The sequence below is a fragment of the Bubalus bubalis genome, chromosome 18 (genome assembly GCF_019923935.1).
Source record: "Bubalus bubalis isolate 160015118507 breed Murrah chromosome 18, NDDB_SH_1, whole genome shotgun sequence".
Lineage (NCBI taxonomy): Eukaryota > Metazoa > Chordata > Mammalia > Artiodactyla > Bovidae > Bubalus > Bubalus bubalis.
In genome coordinates this window covers 36902690-36923819 of record NC_059174.1, presented here as the reverse complement: position 1 = coordinate 36923819, position 21130 = coordinate 36902690, and positions in this window count along the sequence as shown.

Here is a 21130-nt window from a genome sequence, read left to right as displayed (position 1 = left end):
TAAAAAGCTCCACTAGGTGTCCAAACTTGGTGAAAATTACTATGAAGTTCATTTATTTACATTGTTAAATATAAATATAAATATATTGTTCATTTATTTATATTATATATTAAAAGCTATGTTTGCTGCTGCTACTGCTGCTAAGTCACTTCAGTCGTGTTCGACTCTGTGTGACCCCATAGACGGCAGCCCACCAGGCTCCCCCGTCCCTGGGATTCTCCAGGCAAGAACACTGGAGTGGGTTGCCATTTCCTTCTCCAGTGCGTGAAAGTGAAGTCACTCAGTCGTGTCCAACCCTCAGCGACCCCATGGACTGCAGCCTACCAGGCTCCTCCACCCATTGGGATTTTCCAGACAAGAGTACTGGAGTGGGGTGCCATTGCCTTCTCCGAAAAGCTATGTTTACTGGGATTTAAAATCATAGTAACATTCCAAGAGAATACATTTCTTTCTTGTTTTTGTCTCTCAAGGAAATCAATTACACTAACTTTGGGTTACTTGTATTCACAGCTAGCACCAAATAAATTTAATGAATAAAACATAAATTTGGAAACAAAATTTGAAGGAAAAATTAATACAGAAGGGCTGCTTTGAACTCTCAAATCATAGAGAGAAAACATTGCTTTGTAAATTTTAAATATGTCTTAACCTCATCTTCCACAACCTATCCACCCCCTACCCCTTGCTCTCAGCACTTCTGGATTTCCTTAAAACTAAATAAATAAATAAATATGTCTTTTAAGTAAACTGAACAGTTTTGCCCTCATTTCAGTGGCTATTTTAACAGGAGACTACTGACTGTTACCGGAGAAGGCAATGGCACCCCACTCCAGTACTCTTGCCTGGAAAATCCCATGGATGGAGGAGCCTGGTGGGCTACAGTCCATGGGATTGCTAAGAGTCGGACACAACTGGGCGACTTCCCTTTCAATTTTCACTTTCATGCATTGGAGAAGGAAATGGCAACCCACGCCAGTGTTCTTGCCTGGAGAATCCCAGGGACGGGGGAGCCTGGTGGGCTGCCGTCTATGGGGTCACACAGAGTCGGACACGACTGAAGTGACTTAGTAGTAGTAGTAGTACTGACCATTACACATGCTTGTCTTCTTCCTTTAGAGGATCAACCTTTAATGGGCGAAAAATAGCCTTGAAAGACAAACTGCAAGTAAGGTTTGCTGCTAAGTCGCTTCAGTCGTGTCCGACTCTGTGCAACCCCATCAACGGCAGCCCACCAGGCTCCCCCGTCCCTGGGATTCTCCAGGCAAGAACACTGGAGTGGGTTGCCATTTCCTTCTCCAATGCATGAAAGTGAAAAGTGAAAGTGAAGTCGATCAGTCGTGTCCAACTCTTGGCGACCCCATGGACTGTAGCCCACCAGGCTCCTCCATCCATGGGATTTTCCAGGCCAGAGTACTGGAGTGGGGTGCCATTGAGGTTTGCTGGGTCACAAATACAAGTTCAAGTTCTGAGAGTAAGACTATTTCAAAATACTGGATGGTATTTTTAAACCATAAAAAAACCTAAATATTCCACCCTATAACCCAAGTTATTCCCAGTATCTGTCTCTTCATTACTTAATACATATTCTTTCTTCTCCCCAAGGCAAAATTACTTAATTGGAACAACAGAAGAAAACTAAAGCTCCCACTACAAAGTTTTGCTCCAGCATTATTTTTATTTATTAATCACAAAAATGTACAATCATGGTATTCTTGTTTGTTTTGTACTCTATTAACCAGAATCTTTTCACATTGTAAGAAACATAGAAAATATATAAATAATAACAATAATCCTCCAATCTTCAAAATGGCACACTTTTTAATCAGTTTGGAGAAAATGGCAACAATTAGGCTCTCAAGGATTAGTGAGCTCTCCTATTTTTTTGTGATTTCCGAAAATATTTATTCCCTGGTTGGGTAGTACTCAAACTTTTCCATTTGTCTTGGGAAGAATCCATTACATAATAAGCTATTTATCTTTCTCCTAGAGGTGGCCTCCCAAGAAATAAAGAAGACATCTAGAAATGCTTTGAAATGATAGTAGAGTACATTTCAAATGGGAAAAAAAAAATATTCTGAGAACATTAGTCTGACCCCAAAAGAGAGAAACACTTGTAATCAATTTTCTTTTCATTAATACAATAAATGCCATCTGCACTTTGTGTGCCTAAAGAGAATCATTCTAAGATAAAGGATGTCTCCCCAACCTTTTATACTGAACCAGTGGTTTCCCAAATTTAATATGCATGAAGAGTGCATGTGAGCCCTCTTAAATCCAAGAACCAAACCCCGTCTGTGTAATAAATCTCACCACTACTCCACTATTAGACAGGGGATTAAAACTAATCTAACAATCCCCAAACCAAGCACCAAGTGGATTAAAATGCAAAATGCATGGGAGCAGGAAGATGCTTAACGCTAAATAACAAACATTTCAATCATAGGAATCATTTTTATCTTCTTGTTTATGCTAAGTAGATACTAGTAGACTTAATACGTGTATTAACACAAGTGGAGGAAAGGAACAGCTTTATGAAGACCTAAGTACTTGAATGCCTTGGCATAGTTGGCCAAAAACCACCAAAAGCAAACAAAAATGAGCTTAATACAAGGACTACACTGTGATCCTCAGATTGTTTATTCCTTTAAGGTCAACTCAGCGATGCTTGACTTTTGTAATTTTCTTTTAAGCCAAAGCAGTCCAAGCTGTAAGAGTTGAATCAAGAAAGACAAAAGAGTCTCCAGGGATTCTAAAACTGGAACACGCTCTTCCTTTGCCAAAATTATCATCACAGCACACAAAGAGAGAGCCCTTGCTGCAGTGAACCTCCAAAATGCCCTCAGGAGGCCTGAGCCTTTTAAAGCTATGAAAGTGAAAGTTAGTCACTCAGTCGTGTCCGACTCTTTGTGACCCCATGGACTGTAGCCCACCAGGCTCCTCTGTCCATGGAATTCTCCAGGCAAGACTACTGGAGTGGGTTGCCATTTCCTTCTTCAGGGGATCTTCCCAAACCCCGGGATCGAACTCAGGTCTCCCACATTGCAGGCAGACTCTTTAATGACTAAGCCAGCAGGGAAACCACTTTAAAGCTATAGCTGATTGCAGATATAAGTAAGTGACCATGTGCAGGCCCTTGTTAGCACTGTCTGTTCAAAGAACATAATACACACACACACACACACACACACACACACACACACACACATCTGGCATCTCCTAACGGCTGTGGAACACATTATATGCAAAACCATTCACTTCACTCCAACTGCAATCCACATATTGCTGGAAGGAATCTGTAAAGTTTTATCTGAAATACCATTGTAGTTTTCGACTTTGTCATTCTCCTCAATTTTCCACTTGTAGGTCCAGTTATTCTCAGACATCTGCATTTCAACTTGATTCCCTCCTTGCACCCTTTCCCTCCCCTTCCTCATCTATAAAATAAAGTATTCCTCAAGCCTCTCCTGCTCTACCATTCTATGTGATTTCTACCAACTCAGGTGTTTTCTTAAGCAAAACAGTTGCTACAGACAATTTTAACCTTGAAAGGGAGCTTGTCCTGGGACACTTACCTCATCCTCAGCATTTATTTCAAAACTCAAAATCTGAATTAAAAAAATGGACTATTATACTTAAGTGAGGTACAAAATGTGAGGTAAGTACATATGCTTGGATCAACCTAGGCTTATACAACTGGTTTTCAATCCTCAAGTATAGATGTTCATTTCATTCCCTCTCAACCAAGTTTTCATGGTTCGGAAGCCCTTACATATAACACAACAGTAAGAAGAGTTAAGTTTTTATAAGTAAAAGTTGTATAATAGTAACAGGATGATTTCTCACTTCAAACATCATGATGCATGCTTCTGCAGTGAAACTACTAAGTCATCTCATGTTTGTAACAATGGAAAACAGAGTAGAGTTTAATCAGATATACCATGTGTGATTTCCTAAAAAAGACAAAACAGGTTTCTTATCTTCTACTTAAAAGGACACAGAATTGCTAAATCTTGGACAATCAAAAGATAAACTGGGTATTATGAAATTCATCAAGCCTAGTTGAGTCAAAATGATGTGTTTTCATTTATGAAAAGATTTTTGTAAAAACATCCTAATGTTTCTTATCTTTTTATGGCATATCTATCTCATCAGTGAAGATCACCAACAGCCAAAGTCCAGTGGGCCTCCACAAATCACCCCATCCCCTCAAGCAAATTGACTTCTAAACAAATAGCTGGGTTTTGAAGAAATGGTTCCCAAATCCAAATCAGCTGGCCAGTGTTGGTATACGATGAGATATTCACTGGTCTTCATTAAGCCATCATATAGCTAAGTTTATTTAACATACAGGCAACCCTTTATTTGGAGAATATTCCCTTTCCATACTTTCAGTGTACAAATATCTTTTTTAAAATGAAATAAGAGTTATAGTAAATAATAGTTGGTTCTTCTGCTTCCTATTTGTTTATTGGGTTTTGTTTTTTAATTTGGAAATGTCTTTCTCGAAAAAATTTTAATTGACCAAGCTTTGAAAGCTAGTAATCCATGGTGTCCAAATTTCTCAGATTCTATGGAATAATAAAATGTTCCAGAAACAGAGTTTCTGTGTATCTTTCCTTTCAAAGTACTAATTTACCTCATGGTCTAGCAATCTGACCAAGTGATGAGAATGAATTGTTGTGTTAATTTAGCTTTAGCTAACTAGGATTGAATAACCAAAAACCACCACCAAAGAATTCCATTTTTCTTGTCCAGACCCTGCCTGATTGATGGCTCAGCTCACTGAGGAGTAGATTTTGTGACTGGGATAAAGACAACAGTAGGAAAAAGTATGGAATCCGGGTGCCATAAATTCCCTCACATAGCAATCTTTGAAATATAGGCCTGTCACGCCTGACTATCAGCTTCCCCCCATCCTCCTTTCCCACCTTCCTAATTCTTGCTTTCAAAAGCTGAAAACTTGTGCACCTTCTTAATGTTTGAGTTATCTGGCTCCAAAAGGTCTGTAGAATTTCTCCAGGTTCCTATTTTCCTGCTGTGAATTTTATTGAACATACACTGCTGCTGACCTCATATATAATGGACCCAGAAAATATTCACTAGAAACTCAAATATCCATTTCTCATCTTTATGTGACTGTGCATGCATGTGTGTATGTGTGTGTGTGTGTGTGTGTGAGAGAGATCTTATGATGCTGTTTATAAGAAGGTGCCATTAGTCACTTAGGAGACACACAGTATTTTATTTTCAGTATTCTCCGAAAAGCTGGGAAAGTTTAATCTCCATTATTTTTAGGCACTGTCATTCTCTCTCGAGACACGGGTTTTAATATGGTATAATACCAAACATTATAACAGTGTGGCAATTTTGCACCAAGGTATGGACATCCTTTATCATTGCCTAGTGCATCAAAGCATTCCAAGTGAGGAAAGTAAATGCCTGCAGGCACCCCTAGTTGAAATTCCAATTAGAAAGGAAAATGAAGGACTATTATATAGACTATTAAAATTTGGAACACTCAAAATAATACTGGGAGAAAGAATATCTGATGACCTCTGGATCCCCTGAGTATTCCAGATGATACTCTACTTACAATATCTCATAAGCCCTTGGGGAAGACAATTTTTATTATCATTGAAGGTGCAGGTGAAAATCATTCAAAGAAAAAGACATTTCATGAAACTGGTCTCAGCAAATACTTGTTGGATTCCCATCCCCACGCCAAAAAAAACAATTATATTCCAGTATCAATTAGGATGATCAGAAAGGATCTCTGGAATATGTGACTCTTTGACATGGCTTTTAATCAGATATACCCAGAATTCATTCTCATGAATCACAGAGCTAAAAATGATCTCCAGCAATTGCAGAATTCATTCTCCTCCCTTTGAGAGGAGCTGAATAGAGAGCATTGAAATCAAACCACCTGCCCTTTTCTTTCAAATGCTCGAGAATGTACCACCACTCTGCTTTCATCCTGTGCTCCAGTGTTTCACTGCTCTTACTGGCAGAAGAGAATTTTCTCTGCATGTGGATGTCTAGCCTAAATCCTGCATGCTGCAATTGCATCCGTTCCTTTTGTTCAGAGTTACTGTTTCTTCTTACACCTGCTCCCCATTAAATGACTCCTACATACTTGTGGGTAATCATATTCTAGAGGGGAGAAAGACATAAACTACTGCAGCTGAAGGCAGTAGTGTATATTTCCACACAGATGTGCGAGTCATCAACAAATTGCGAAATCTTTGTGAATAGTAGCACATGGCAAAGATTGTCTTTTACAATGGCAACACCGCTCTGATAACATGTTTTAAGGAAATAGACCACAGGAGTGCAGTTAGAAACAGGAACACTGGACCTATGCACGTGCTCACACGCAGGCACACATACATGCTTTACTGACTTTAGTAGGAATGGAACATGAACTATAAGATAGTAGTTGCCTTCTCTTCTAAGCACTACTGAGCTTTTGATGCTTGGGTATAATTTTTTATGCTTCTGTTATCTAAGGCAAGCTCTAGTTATGTCTGTATAAAACTAGTCTAGCTACCTAATTCTGCTAAAAACCACTCCGGTCAATTTGGTTTTTTATGCCCTCTGGCCACAATGTCCAGGAAGTGCTATGCTTTCTATAACTATTTTGAAACAACTGAGATACAGTCTTGATTAGAAGACTGTATTGTTTCACTTCCTGGGGACACAGGGAAGCAACCTTATCTAGTAAGCTGCTCTCTAACTTGCCATGAGCCTAAATTAATCTCAACTATGACTCACAGACTAGCAACATCTGTATCACCAGAGAAAAGGTTAGAAATACAGGTTCTCGTGTCTCCTCCCCAGATTACTGAATCAAAATCTCCATTTACAACAAGATTCCTAGGCACTTCATGAATACATCCAAGTTTAAAAAGCAATGATCTATTTAATCTCTCAGTGCCTCTATTTCTTCACCTAGAAAATGGATATTGACTGACACTTGCTACTTACTTACTCCAGAGCAAAGGAGGATTAATGTCTTTAGGGCTTTTTTTTTTCCTCCCCCAGAAATAGTGTCTACATAAACAGAACATTGGAGAGCAGTTTCATTTGTTGGCCCAGGAAACAACTGAACATTCTTTGCGAAAGGGACCAGGATTCTTTCCTAGATAATACATCTGTCCTTCATCCAAACTTCACTTCATGGCATAACGGCTCCAGAAACAGCACAGCCGTTCAACCAACTGCTTTTGGAGAAACAACTGAGGCTGATCCCAGTGAAAACAGTTTTCCTGCTCCCTGTCTTGGCTGTCAAACATAAACACAAACACTCTGTGGGTTAAATCAGCCCAGCTGGGTGTCTGCTGCTAGGCCATCTGCAGAACAACTTGCAGACCCTGAGCTTGACTCGGGCTAAGACTGCGGGGAAACAGAGAAGGGCCACAGCCTACCCCCAGGGACCTCCCCATTCAGGCGCTCCTTATCCAATTCCTCCCCTTGGAAGGGACAAGAATGGAAGAAACAGATGAGGTTTCCGTGCAGCAAGAATGCTCTCGTTGAACATTGGGGTACACGTGTCTCTTTCCCTTCTGGTTTCCTCAGTGTGTATGCCCAGCAGTGGGATTGCTGGATCGTAAGGCAGTTCTATTTCCAGTTTTTTAAGGAATCTCCACACTGTTCTCCATAGTGGCTGTACTAGTTTGCATTCCCACCATTAAAAAGAATACATTTGAATCAGTTCTAATGAGGTGGATGAAACTGGAGCCTATTATACAGAGTGAAGTAAGCCAGAAAGAAAAACACCAATACAGTATACTAATGCATATATATGGAATTTAGAAAGGTGGTAACAATAACCCTGTGTACGAGACAGCAAAAGAGACACTGATGTATAGAACAGTCTTATGGACTCTGTGAGAGAGGGAGAGGGTGGGAAGATTTGGGAGAATGGCATTGAAACATGTAAAATATCATGTATGAAATGAGTTGCCAGTCCAGGTTCGATGCACGGTACTGGATGCTTGGGGCTGGTGCACTGGGACGACCCAGAGGGATGGTGTGGGGAGGGAGGAGGGAGGAGGGTTCAGGATGGGGAACACATGTATACCTGTGGTGGATTCATTTTGATATTTGGCAAAACTAATACAATTATGTAAAGTTTAAAAATAAAATTAAATTAAAAAAAAAAAAAAAAGAATGCTCTCGTGCTGTCAGGAAAAAACCCTCACAGATGCCCAAAGGGCTCGATGCCATCACACCACTGAGAGGCCAGGACAGGGCCAGGAAGGGGCAGTCCCAGTGGCCCCAAAGTTCAGAAATCAAGCAGGCCCTGAGTCACCATCCCCACCCATTACCCGACCCCTTGGAGGTTTGTCCAGACACTCGACCAAAAGCTTTTAGACTTAAGGAAAGAAAAAGTTTCAGTCCTGGTCTTCCAGTTTCCAGTTCACTCATAGCTAAGGCTCTGGGTTAGAGAGAGAGCGCATTTTCTTTCCTGCAAGAAAAACAGCAGCAGACTAGGTTTTTAGGGTGAAGTTACCTGAGCAAGCAATGTCAAAATATAAGACATCTGATTCACATTGTTGTGCAGCAGAAACTAACACAACATTGTAATTATCCTCTAAATTTAAAAAAGTGATGAATCTTTAAAAGGAAAAAATATATATATATATATGTAAGACAAGTCCTACTGATGACTTTGGAACCAGGTAAACCACAGACTATTCTCTCTGCTAGTAGATAATAAAGGCATCCCCACAAGCACGTGGGGGTTCCCCAGTGGCTTAGCAGTAAAGAATCTGCCTGACAATGCAGGAGACATAGTTTGATCCCTGGGTCTAGAAAATCCTCTGGAGAAGGAAATGGCAACCCAGTCCACTATTCTTGCCTGGGAAATCCCACGGTCAGAGGAGACTGACAGGCCATAGTCCATGGGGTCGCAAAAGTTGGACACTACTTAGTAACTAAAACAACAACAAAAATAGGTGAGGTTTGAAGAGGCTCATATTGAATTCTGAGTATACATACACACACACCGTAACACACATGTACATCAGTCTTCAGGAGGCCCCACAGACATCTCCCTCCAAATATCTTGGTTCAGCCCACAGAACAGTCATTAGCACACTGACCTGCTGTCACAGTGTGGCCTCCCAGCCTGAGCCCTTGTCATTTATCCTCAGGACGGTCTTAATCATTACTCTTTCCTTTCCCTCCTTCATTCTATTCTGTTAGGTCTCAAGATTTTAAAGGGAAATGGATTGCAACCATCAACAATAAAAACAACCACAAAAGGCTGACGATCAAAGGAAAACACCCTCAGATGAACAGAACGGCCTGAAGAATGTGAGGGAAAGGAACTATTTCCAGCAAAAGGTTTGTGCTCTTTTCCCCTCTCTCACTGTTTTCCCCACAACAGGGCAGAAATCAAAATACAAAGGAAGAGAGAATTGGATGTGAAAGATGCTGATCAGTGCCTCTCCCTTTAAACCTTGGCTGCCTCCATAAATGGAATGAACTAAGACTGGTAGTGAACGCTCAGTACTGTTCCAGACACTCATGGAAATTACATGGTTAAAATAAAGATCCGAGTTGACAATGCCATTTTTGCCTAAAGTATATCCTAAAAATGGCTCTAGGGGAAGAACTGTCTTTTAAAGGTTCAAAGGTTATTGAGCTTCTCCAAGTTGGGATTTCCCATTTGAATTAGGTGCCATAAGATTCTTCCAATATAACATATGGGACTCTCCCTCTGCATTCTTCTTGGTGCCAAATACTATCCCCCAACCTCCAACCTCCTGGCCAAGGCAGTTCATCACATCTTTCCCACCTTCATACTAGAATCTGCCACCCAACATCAATCAGGCCATCTTTACTATGCTCCCAACAACCTATAAGGTGTGTCTTGGAGACAGAAACACAGAGATTAGTGATGTACTTTCAGTGACAACAAAGGGAAGAGTAAGGATACATACATCCAGGTCTGGGCGGCTCCAAACCCTGGGCCCCTCCAGTTCACTGTGCTATCTCCTGAAAAGGACAAAGGTTCACCCCTCAACATTAATGATGTACTTTTTCATTCACTCATTTCTTTTTTCCTGAGTGCCTCCCTGTGCCAGCCTGACAGTGGGCAGGCTGCAGTATCCCATTCCCGTCTCCTGGAATTAATGCTTCCACCTTTGCTATCTTGAGGAAGAAGGAGAGCATGGTGCTTACAAGCAAGTGCTCTGTTAGAGGGGAAAAAAAACAACTTGAGTCTAAATCTCAAAACATCCACAACTAGCTGTGGGATTTTGTACTTTACTTCTTTATAGCTGTTTCCATGCCCAGGAAGTTGGCTTAATAATATTCTATTTCATAAAGATAAGATACAAAAACATATATAATCTGAATATGCTTAGATTCTAAACTTAGAATTTAAAACATTGCCCAACATAAAGAATATACTTAATAAATAAATACTGTTCTCCTATTTTTTGTCCTCCTCCTCCTCAAATTCAAAGACTGTGGTGGTAGGGGTTTACAGAGGGAGTGAGAAAAAGCCCTCATCATAGTTCAAGATACCACTCAAAGCATTATATACTGGCCACTATCTATTTGGTTCATTTGTTGATCTGCTCCACTCCACCTTTAGCTCTCACTGGACTTAAGACAAAAGGGATCTAATGCATTCCTGGCAGTTTTTCAAAGCATGGCAGAAGTGAGTCGGGTTTATAAGATTAATTCTTTTCTCTCCAGGCAGTGGGTCAAATCAGAACCTTCACTCAACCAACCCAGTGGATAATCTCCTTTTATTACTTTCAATCAAACTAAGTGTCTGCAATCTGTACAATGGCCACTAATTTAGTGGAAAAAAATAATTTGTAGAGCATGATTATAAAAAGATAAGATAGAATACAAGGTCCAGACTGGATAAGCATCCTGTAAGTTTGCTCCTATCTCATTGCATAGAAAGCTTCTGTGACCCAAACTATGTGCATTAAAGACATACAGCAGTTCTGCTAAGCTAAAAATCAAAGAAAGAAGTGGACATTGTTCACAGATCAGTTCCTTATTTAAATAAGAGAAACAGTCTATCAGTTAAATTCAGATCCTTTGTCACACTCACATGGAGCGATCCACTGCTCATACAACTTTAACATGAAAAGATTTCATTGTGTGAAAACCAGAACCTTTAAAAAAAAAGATAATAAAATTCTAGTTACACAACTGGACAACATCACAAAGCTGTCTGGATTGTGGAAACCACTCTCTTCTTGTCATGGATAATAAGGCATGGGGTTTTGCTTGCTTTGATTAATTTCAGAATATTGCAGAGAACCTGCATAATCCCTAAGATAGAAAAGGAGAGAAGGAGAGGCGATGGGCAATGATAAAAGCGTAGTAATGGAGCAGAGGCTGCGTTTCATCTGCTGTAGAAAACCCCTCAAACTAATTTCATTTCGGCAAGTACTAGCCACAATAAGGGTCAACACACAAAAATGTCCTTTCACTCTGGGGCTTAAGTTATATGCGCCGACGTTGAGCAAGGCAAAACAAAAACTGTAATGTGTCGCCATGACTGTGATCAAATATATAACACAGCCAGAGAAAGTGCGCATTCCCCTTTTCTCAAATCACAGCAGCCATTATTTATACAAGTACTGAATATGGAAAAGGCTCTGACAAATTTACAGTGGTGTTTGGATGGATGAGGATGGCGGATGATGGATGAGGGAGACAGAGGATTCCCTTATTAAAGCATCAAATTCTTCCCTAAATATCAAAGAGACAGCCACAACGGCGCTGCTTCATACTCAAAATTACATAAACCAAACGTGTTAAATGTCCGCCTTTAATAGAAAAAGGCAGGATTTTCTCCTAATAAATATTGTTTATTTGTACTACGGCATTAAGTACCTTTCCTTTTCTGCATAATGTTGACTTCAACATATATGCCTATCACACAAGAATAAATGTGACAATTCACAAGTATAAATGAATGCCAACAAAAACGGAGTAGCAATCGCAAGCACATTATTCTGTTCTAAAATTTTAGTAAATAATTTCAGCAGGTTTAATCTTCCAAATGTATTTTTGGTATCTTTCTTGACAGGACAGTAGCTCTTAAGGGAAACTCACCATTCACTGCATGTATGGTTTTTTAATATTGTGCCCAGATAAAAATATAGAGTTGAAAGCACTGCAGCGCCCACTAGTGGAAATATTAGGAAATAAAGTATAAAATAAAAAGCATCTCCTTTAAAAACCATTTGTGTGACCATCAACTTCTTGCTGTAACTGCAATGATAACAGAGGTATGCACAAAGGTGAAAACTTTATTCTGCAGGTCTCAACTTCTCCTTCATGTGATCCTACTGTAAAGTTAACTGTACACAGAGAAATGGATTTGGAAGCACTGAAGATATCTTTTAAATTAACAAAATGTCCTGTGTCTAATGAAACTTGTCCTAGACAAAGTGAAAGTTTTTCTCAGTAAAAAGAAATACCTCTTTACTACCCTAGCCAGTCCTGCCCAAGTCAAATAACCCCTTGGTCTGTTGCAAATTGTTAGCACAGTGTGTTTTTAACAGGAACAGATCTGGTCGACTCAGAGCCTGAAATGACATCATTGTGAATGGGTCTTCTAGCATTAGCACAATGTAATGTGTAATACAATAGCAATCTGATTATAATTTACCAGGCAGCAATGTTTATGTATTCCAAGTGTTACCAGCTCTTTTCTTTTTTAATGAAAAACAAGCCTCGTTTTGTACTTTTAATGTTTCTGTTTAAGTAGAGTCGTGATTAAGTCCCAGATCAATGTATCTTTGACAGGTAAAACCAAAGTTACTACTTTAACTTGATTTCTGAGTAATTCATACACTTTTAAGTACTTATTTGAGCTTTGTTTGAAAAGAAATATATGAGACAAAAATATGAGACAAAATTCATTCAGAAGACTGTTAAATAACAAAACATTCCTAACTCAAGTTAGCCCAAAATGTTACTTAGCATGACTATTTTGAAAAAACCAAACATAAGCCATGGAAATCAAAGTGATAAAGCAATTGTTAAGATTTAGAAGCATACAGAACTAAAATTAGAGATTTTAACATATGTGAACTGGAGGTATAACAGTTTATCAGCAAGTCATCTGGATTTCATTGCTCACTTTATCTGATAATGAAAGGAATCTGTGATAGAGAATTAACAGTGAGTAACTCAGAAAACCAATGATCCTGCCCTAGAGTTTTCTCCTCAGTTTTAGTTCTCTGCTTGGTCACACCTTTCCTACCAGGTCCTGACCCACACAGATCTCAAACTCAAACCTGGCCCCACAGGTTGTTGTTGTTGTATCTTTTTCTAATGTGAACCATATATTTTAGTCTTTACGGAATTAGTGACAATATTGCTTCTGTTTTATATTTTTTGGCCCCCAGGCATGTGGGATCTTAGCTCCCCAACCAGGGATCGAACCCACACCCCCTGCATTGGAAGAAGTCTTAACCACTGGATCACCAGGAAAGTCCCTAGGTGCCATCTTAATGCGACAAAAAGTGTCATGGGGAGAAAACAGAGAGAGGGGTTGGGGGAAGCTATCCTAAGAAAAGATCTTTCAGGAAATTAAAAGAAAGGAAACATTATTTACAATTGGTTCTGCTTTGTTTTTCTTGATTAAAGACCTAACTATCTGGATCCAACACTAGCATAATCTACTTCTTCCTTTTCTTGGTTAAGAGCAATGACGGAACAGCGATAGGAGAGGCGGCAGAATGGAGCTGCTGCCTCTGCTGCGCCTTAGCATTTTGTTCTGGGTTTGGAATAATTAACCAGCCACAGGTTTGGCTAAGTACATAACAAAATACACAGAAAGGGAGGGAAGGGAACAGAAAAAAAAAATATTCTCAGCAACATTCCCAGCATTCTCAAAATGCCATTCCCAATTGCAACTTGAGTTCTTTGAAGAAATAAAAACAAGCAGTAAATGAACTGTGATAAATACCAATAAACTGGCCTTCCTGCCTTCAGGAGAAAGTCCAATGGGGCTTCTATGAAATGAATAAAATTTTACTTCTGCACCAGGCTGTAATATAGGCACCAAAAATATGACACTTCTATTTTATAAAAACAACAAACTTGCACCCTCTTTTTTTCAATACTCTAAGTTAAATGAATGTGTTCACGATTATTGGGAGATTTTTTTCAAATACTTAAAGGATATTTCATTCATCAGAGACTGCCTACCAATGTCAATCTATTCTTTAGCCAACCTGTGTTTTCAAATCCTTCTCTAAGAGTTTATCTTTTCGAGATATCTTTCTGTAATAAATGCCAAAATAAAGATAACTTTTTATAGGTAATCCCCCAAAGACTATTCCTGAAAATATCTTCTACTGAATGCTAATTACACTGAATTTAATAAGTCCTCTTTGGAAAAAGGGAGATGAAGATTTCAGTGGACAAAAAGGGCCAGAAAATATTGGCTTAAATAATGTTAAATAGTTTTTTAACTACAAATATTCTAAGAATCTTGAATATGCTCATGGACACTATCAACCTCCAATAGGTTAGACAGAGTATTTCCCAGGAACCCCAATCCAAGAGAAAGCACACATAGGGAAATATCAACTTGAATCTAAGATGGTTCACTATAATAAAAACAATAACAAGAACAATAACTAATGGTGATGTTAGAGCAGTGAGTAATTCCTAATAATCAGGAATTCCAAATAAGTAATTCCTGATATTACTTATTTCACTCCTCAAAACAACCCCAGGAGATTCTCTACTTAACAAATAAAGAAACTAGGGGGTGAATAAGTTAAGTAACTTTCCCAGGCTAATAAGTGGTGGAGATGGAATTTGAACACAAGCAGTTTTATTTGGAGGTGGTTTTAGTCGCTAAGTCACGTCTGACTCTTGTGAGCCCATGGACTGTAGCCCGCCAGGCTCCTCTGTCCATGGGATTTTCCAGGCAAGAATACTGGAGTGGATTGCCATTTCCTTCTCCAGGGGATATCTTCCCAACCCAAGAATTGAACCCAGGTCTCTTGCATTGCAGGCAGATTCTTTACTGACTGAGCTATGAGGGAAGCCCATTTATTTGGAGACTATGTTCTAAAGCAGGCCACATTGCTACTAGAACACAGAAAACACAAGGACCTAGGAAACAACCCAAACTGATAGTGATTGGACCTCCAGGTCTCTTCCTCAAACTTGCTGCCTGGGTCTCAGCCTTCAGTTGCTCTGTTGCTCCCATCGTAGCACCTGAAGTATAGCAATTAATGGACTGTCCAGAAGGCAGCAATTAATGGACTGTCCACAGTGCCTTTGTTTGTGGCTAACAGAATGGGTCCATTATCACCACTGACTTAGGAGGCTCAGGAGATGGGTGGGCATGGGAGGAGGAATTCTAGAAAAGCTTATTTGACCGATCCCCAGACAGGTGCCAGAAGAGGGAGACCTGAAGACTCAACAAAAGACTTGAATACATGGAGGTCTATGCTTTGCTATGGAAAGCAAAACTTTATTTCAAGGTGGAAATGCACCTTAAAACAATCTGAACTAAATACAATACCAATCAAAACCTCCAGCAGAGCATTTCTTAGCAGTTGGCAAGCTGATCTGAAAATTCACATGGAAGCAAACAAATGAAAATAGCCAAGGCAATTTTTAGCAACAGATTGTGACAAAATGCATAGGGGAAAAAGTGAAAAGACAAGTCACAGAGTAGATGGAGTTATTTTCCACAATATAATTAACACAGTACTCTGATCAGAACATATGAAGAATTCCTACATACTTATAATAAAAAAGAAACTTGATGGAAAAAAATGGGCAGAGAAAATGAACAGGCAATTAACATAAGAACAACTCCAAATAAACTGTAAATTTATGAAAAATGTTCAAACTCATCAGAATTAAGAGAAATTCAAACAATACTAAAATGTCATCTTATGCCATCAGATTGGTTTAAAAAGTAAGTAGGCCTGATAACACAAAGTGTCAGTAGAAAGGAAGGAAATAACAACTTCTATATATAACTGGAGGAATAAACTTGAGGGACATTTGGCAGTTCCTATGATGAAGATGTGCATACGCTATTTCTAACAATCAATCCTAGAGAAATAGTTGCACATGCTCCAGAAGGCATGTAATAAGGATATTTACTCCAGCATGCTCATCAGAACAGAAAAAGGAAAGAAGCAGAAGCTAACAAGAATGGATAATCTAATTTATTCATTCATTGGGATACCATAGGGTGGATAAAAATAAAATAATTATTCTAAAAATTTAAACATGGCTAAATCCCAAAACTACAATGTTGGATAAAGTGTAGTGATTTACATATTTTTAAAAAATATATCATTTCTAGACTTTTATATTTGAAAGAAAGAAAGAAAACATCCTCAGAAATTATATAAATAGAATATCATTAGAATGATACAATTAGAATATGAAATTAGAATAGTGGTTCTCTCTAGGGAGGGTGAGAGGGAATTTGATATATGTAATACCCTGTGTTTTTAAGTGAAGTATTTGTTTTGTTATTTTTGTCATTTATCTTATTTTTTAAATTCCACATACAGAGTGAAGTAAGCCAGAAAGAAAAACACCAATACAGTATACTAACACATATATATGGAATTTAGAAAGATGGTAACAACAACCCTGTGTACGAGACAGCAAAAGAGACACTGATGTATAGAACAGTCTTATGGACTCTGAGAGAGAGGGAGAGGGTGGGAAGATTTGGGAGAATGGCATTGAAACATGTAAAATATCATGTATGAAACGAGTTGCCAGTCCAGGTTCAATGCACGATACTGGATGCTTGGGGCTGGTGCACTGGGACGACCCAGAGGGATGGTGTGGGGAGGGAGGAGGGAGGAGGGTTCAGGATGGGGAACACATGTATACCTGTGGTGGATTCATTTTGATATTTGGCAAAACTAATACAATTATATAAAGTTTAAAAAATAAAATAAAATTTAAAAAAATAAAAATAAAAATAAAATAAATTCCACATATAAGTGATAAAGTATTTATCTTTATCTTATGTCACTAAGCACAGTACTCAGTGCTCCAAAAATAAAAAAAACATGAATTTTTTCACATATATAGAACAAATAATCCTAAAAGTTCTTTGGAACCACACACGACCCTGAACTGCCAAAGCAATCTTTGGAAAAAGAATGAAGCTGAACATATCATACACCCTGACTTCAGACTATACTACAAAACTACAGTAATCAAAACAACATGGTACTGGCACAAAACAAGCACACAGATCAATAGAACAGAAAGTCCAGAAATAAACCCAGGAACTATGGTCACTCAATCTATGACAAAGAAGACAAGAACATGCAATGAAGAAAAGACAGTCTCTTTCATAAGTAATCCTAGGGAAACAGGGCAGCTATATGTAAAAAAAAAAAAAAATGAGATTAGAACATTTCCTCATAACATATACAAAAATAAATTCAAAATGAATTAAAGACCTAAATGTAACAATGGATACTATAAAACTCCTAGAAGAAAACAAAGGCAGAATGCTCTTTGACATAAATCACAGCAATATTTTTTTGGCTCTATCTCCTAAAGTAAGACAAATAAAAGCTAAAAAAAAAAATGGGGCTTAATTAAACATAAAGGCTTTGCACATCAAAGGAAACCATCAGTTGAAACAAGAAGACAACCTGCTGAATGGGAGAAAGTATCTGTAAATTATACGAACCGTAAAGGATCAATACCCAATATATATAAACAGTTTATATAAGTCAATGTCAAAAAACAAATAACCTAGTTTAAAAATGGGTAGAAGACTTGAACAGACATTTTTCCAAAGACAACATGCAGGTGGTCAACAGGTACAGGAAAAGATGCTCAGCATCACTAATCAGAGAAGTTCAAATCAAAGCGACAAGGAGATAGCACCTCACACCTGTCAGAATAGCTATCATCAAAAAGACCATGAATAACAAATGCCGGTGAGGATGAGGGAAAAAAGGAACCCTTGTACACCATTAGTAGAAATGCAAACTGGTGTAGCCACTATGGAAAGAGTATGGAGGTTTTACAAAAAACTAAAAATAGAACTACTATATGGTCCACCAGTTCCACTGCTGGATGTATATCCAAAGCAGAAGAAAACACGAATTCAAAAAGATACATGCACCTGAATGTTCACAGCAGTATTATTCACAAATGCCAAGATAAGGAAGCAAACTAAGGCTGCATCAACAGATGAATGGATAAAGAATATGTGGTATATATAATCAATACAACTCAATCATTAAAAAGAGTAATGACATTCTGCCATTTACAACAACAAAAGTATTGCTCACGTTGGGAGTTCGGCTGTGAGACACATATGTGCCTCAGACCCAGAGCAGCGTCTGAGCAGGACAGGGCCAGACACTGCTAGCGCTTATGCAGGCAGCTCAGCAGCAGCAGCTGAGATCTCTGACCCCAGCCCACCCCTGATTAATTTGCAGCTCACATATCTGCATAATTCTACAAGTATAGTTTCTATCGACAAACAAGAAAGACGGCCACTTCACAACAGAAAAAAAAAAAAAAAAACAACTGATGAAATTCAGAGAGGTTAATTTTTTTAAGTGAAACAATAAATAATGGCAAAGATCTATTAAAGCTAGATGGTAGGGAAGGAGTACTATTTTTATATTTTATTTGAAATATTAAAACATTTTAAAATTTTCAAGAAAATCCTCAAGAAAATGTGATCAACACAATTATCTCAAAATAGTTTTGACCTCCTAGTCCTAGTGCCTAAAAGAAATTAAGCTACTTGACCAAAACAAAAACCAGTAAATAGCCTCTCACAAAAGCATCTCAGGATCTGATGACATTTGAAGGAAGTTGAACATGGGATCTTTGTTTCTAAGAGTTATCTGGCCCTCTTCTAGAACTGCACAATGAATGTCCCCAGAAGGAGTGAAGGCAATGATCCTAGCAAAAGGCCAGGAGACAATGTAAAAAGGATCCCTGTGAACTTGGCAACCTGGCGAAGAATGCCTTTTCTGGGTCCCAAAACTGCTTTAACTTTGTTTCAGCTACAAACTACCCATGTGTTAAGTGGCATGTCAGTCCAGCTCTCTGAGCCTCAATTCTTTTACATCTGGAAAACAGTAAGGATAGCAAGGGTGATCAGAGGCTCACATAAATAGCTGCAAAATGTTAAATATACTAATATATGTGATAGTACTATGACAGATTATTTTTTCCAAAGATGGTGGCAACGTGTATCCCATCCCACACACTATTCTAACACTGTCACGCTGACACTCCCCCACTGAGAGGTGGGCTTTAGTTCCCACCCACTCTGACTGTGGTGTCAGTGATACTGTAGTGACGTCGGAGGCTATAAACAATAAAAGGCAAAACAGTTTCCGTCTGCTCTTCTGTCTTGGATACTCCCCTTTGGGGACTAGCTGCCGTGTTGTGAGGAAGCCATAGATCGCATGGAGAGGCTACATGTAGACGTTCTGGGCCACAGCCCCTGATGAGGTTCTAACTCACAGCCAGCGTCACCACCACAGAAGTGAGTGACTGTTCAGAGGATTTGACGCCCCATTCATCCAGCCATCCCAAATGATGCTGAAAGAAACAGAGATGAGTATCCTCATGAAAACCTGCTCAAACTGTAGCTTCATCAGCAAAATGATGGTTGCCATTGATTAGAACCCATAAGCACTGCAGTTTAATTTCCCAGTAATAAATAAATGGGATAGTGCTTTCTAAATCATTATTAATATCACACTTATCCACGATGATTATTAAAATATCATGATCATTAACTCATGTGTAAATAAGGGAGATGGACAATGTTAGAGTTTCCCAGATCTCAGAAATTTTAATGTCATCCTCATGGACTTGCTAGATCCCATCCCACTGAAGTGTTACCCAATAGTTCTTATTAAAATAACTAACTTTTAAAAACAACTTTGTTTAAAATTAATCTTTAGAACAAAATCTTATTGTCATTGCATTTTTATAATTGGTTTTATTAAATACTACTAACTATATATCAACATTTTCTCTTTAACTTCAGTAGCTGCAATTTTTAATGAAATATTTAATTAGGATACATATTCACTTCAGTTCGGTTCAGTTGCTCAGTCGTGTCCGACTCTTTGCAACCTCATGAACTGCAGGACGCCAGGCCTCCCTGTCCATCACCAACTCCTAGAATCCACCCAAACCCATGTGCATCGATCGGTGATGCCATCCAGCCATCTCATCCTCTGTCGCCCCTTTTCCTCCTGCCCCCAATCTTTCCCAGCATCAGGGTCTTTTCCAATGAGTCAGCCCTTCGCATCAGGTGGCCAAAGTATTGGAGTTTCAGCTTCAACATCAGTCCTTCCAATGAACACCCACGACTGATCTCCTTTAGGATGGACAAGTTGGATCTCTTTGCAGTCCAAGGGACTTTCAAGAGTCTTCTCCAACACCACAGTTCAAGAGCATCAATTCTTCGGCGCTCAGCTTTCTTGATAGTCCAACTCTCACATCCATACATGACCACTGGAAAAACCATAGCCTTGACTAGACGGACCTTTGTTGGCAAAGTAACGTCTCTGCTTTTGAATATGCTATCTAGGTTGGTCATAACTTTCCTTCCAAGGAGTAAGCATCTTTTAATTTCATGGCTGCAGTCACCATCCACAGTGATTTTGGAGCTCAGAAAAATAAAGTCTGACACTGTTTCCACTGTTTCCCCATCTATTTGCCATGAAGTGATGGGACCAGATGCCATGATCTTAGTTTTCTGAATGTTGAGTTTTAAGTCAACTTTTTACTCTCCTCTTTCACTTTCATCAAGAGACTCTTTAGTTCTTCACTTTCTGCCATAAGGGTGGTGTCATTTGCATATCTGAGGTTATTGATATTTCTCCCATCAATCTTGATTCCAGCTTGTACTTCTTCCAGCCCAGCATTTCTCATGATGTACTCTGCATATAAGCTAAATAAGCAGGGTGACAATATACAGCCTTGACATACTCCTTTTCCTATTTGGAACCAGTCTGTTGTTCCATGTCCAGTTCTAACTGTTGCTTCCTGACCTGCAAACAGGTTTCTCAAGAGGCAGGTCAGGTGGTCTGGTATTCCCATCTCTTTCATAATTTTCCACAGTTTATTGTGATCCACA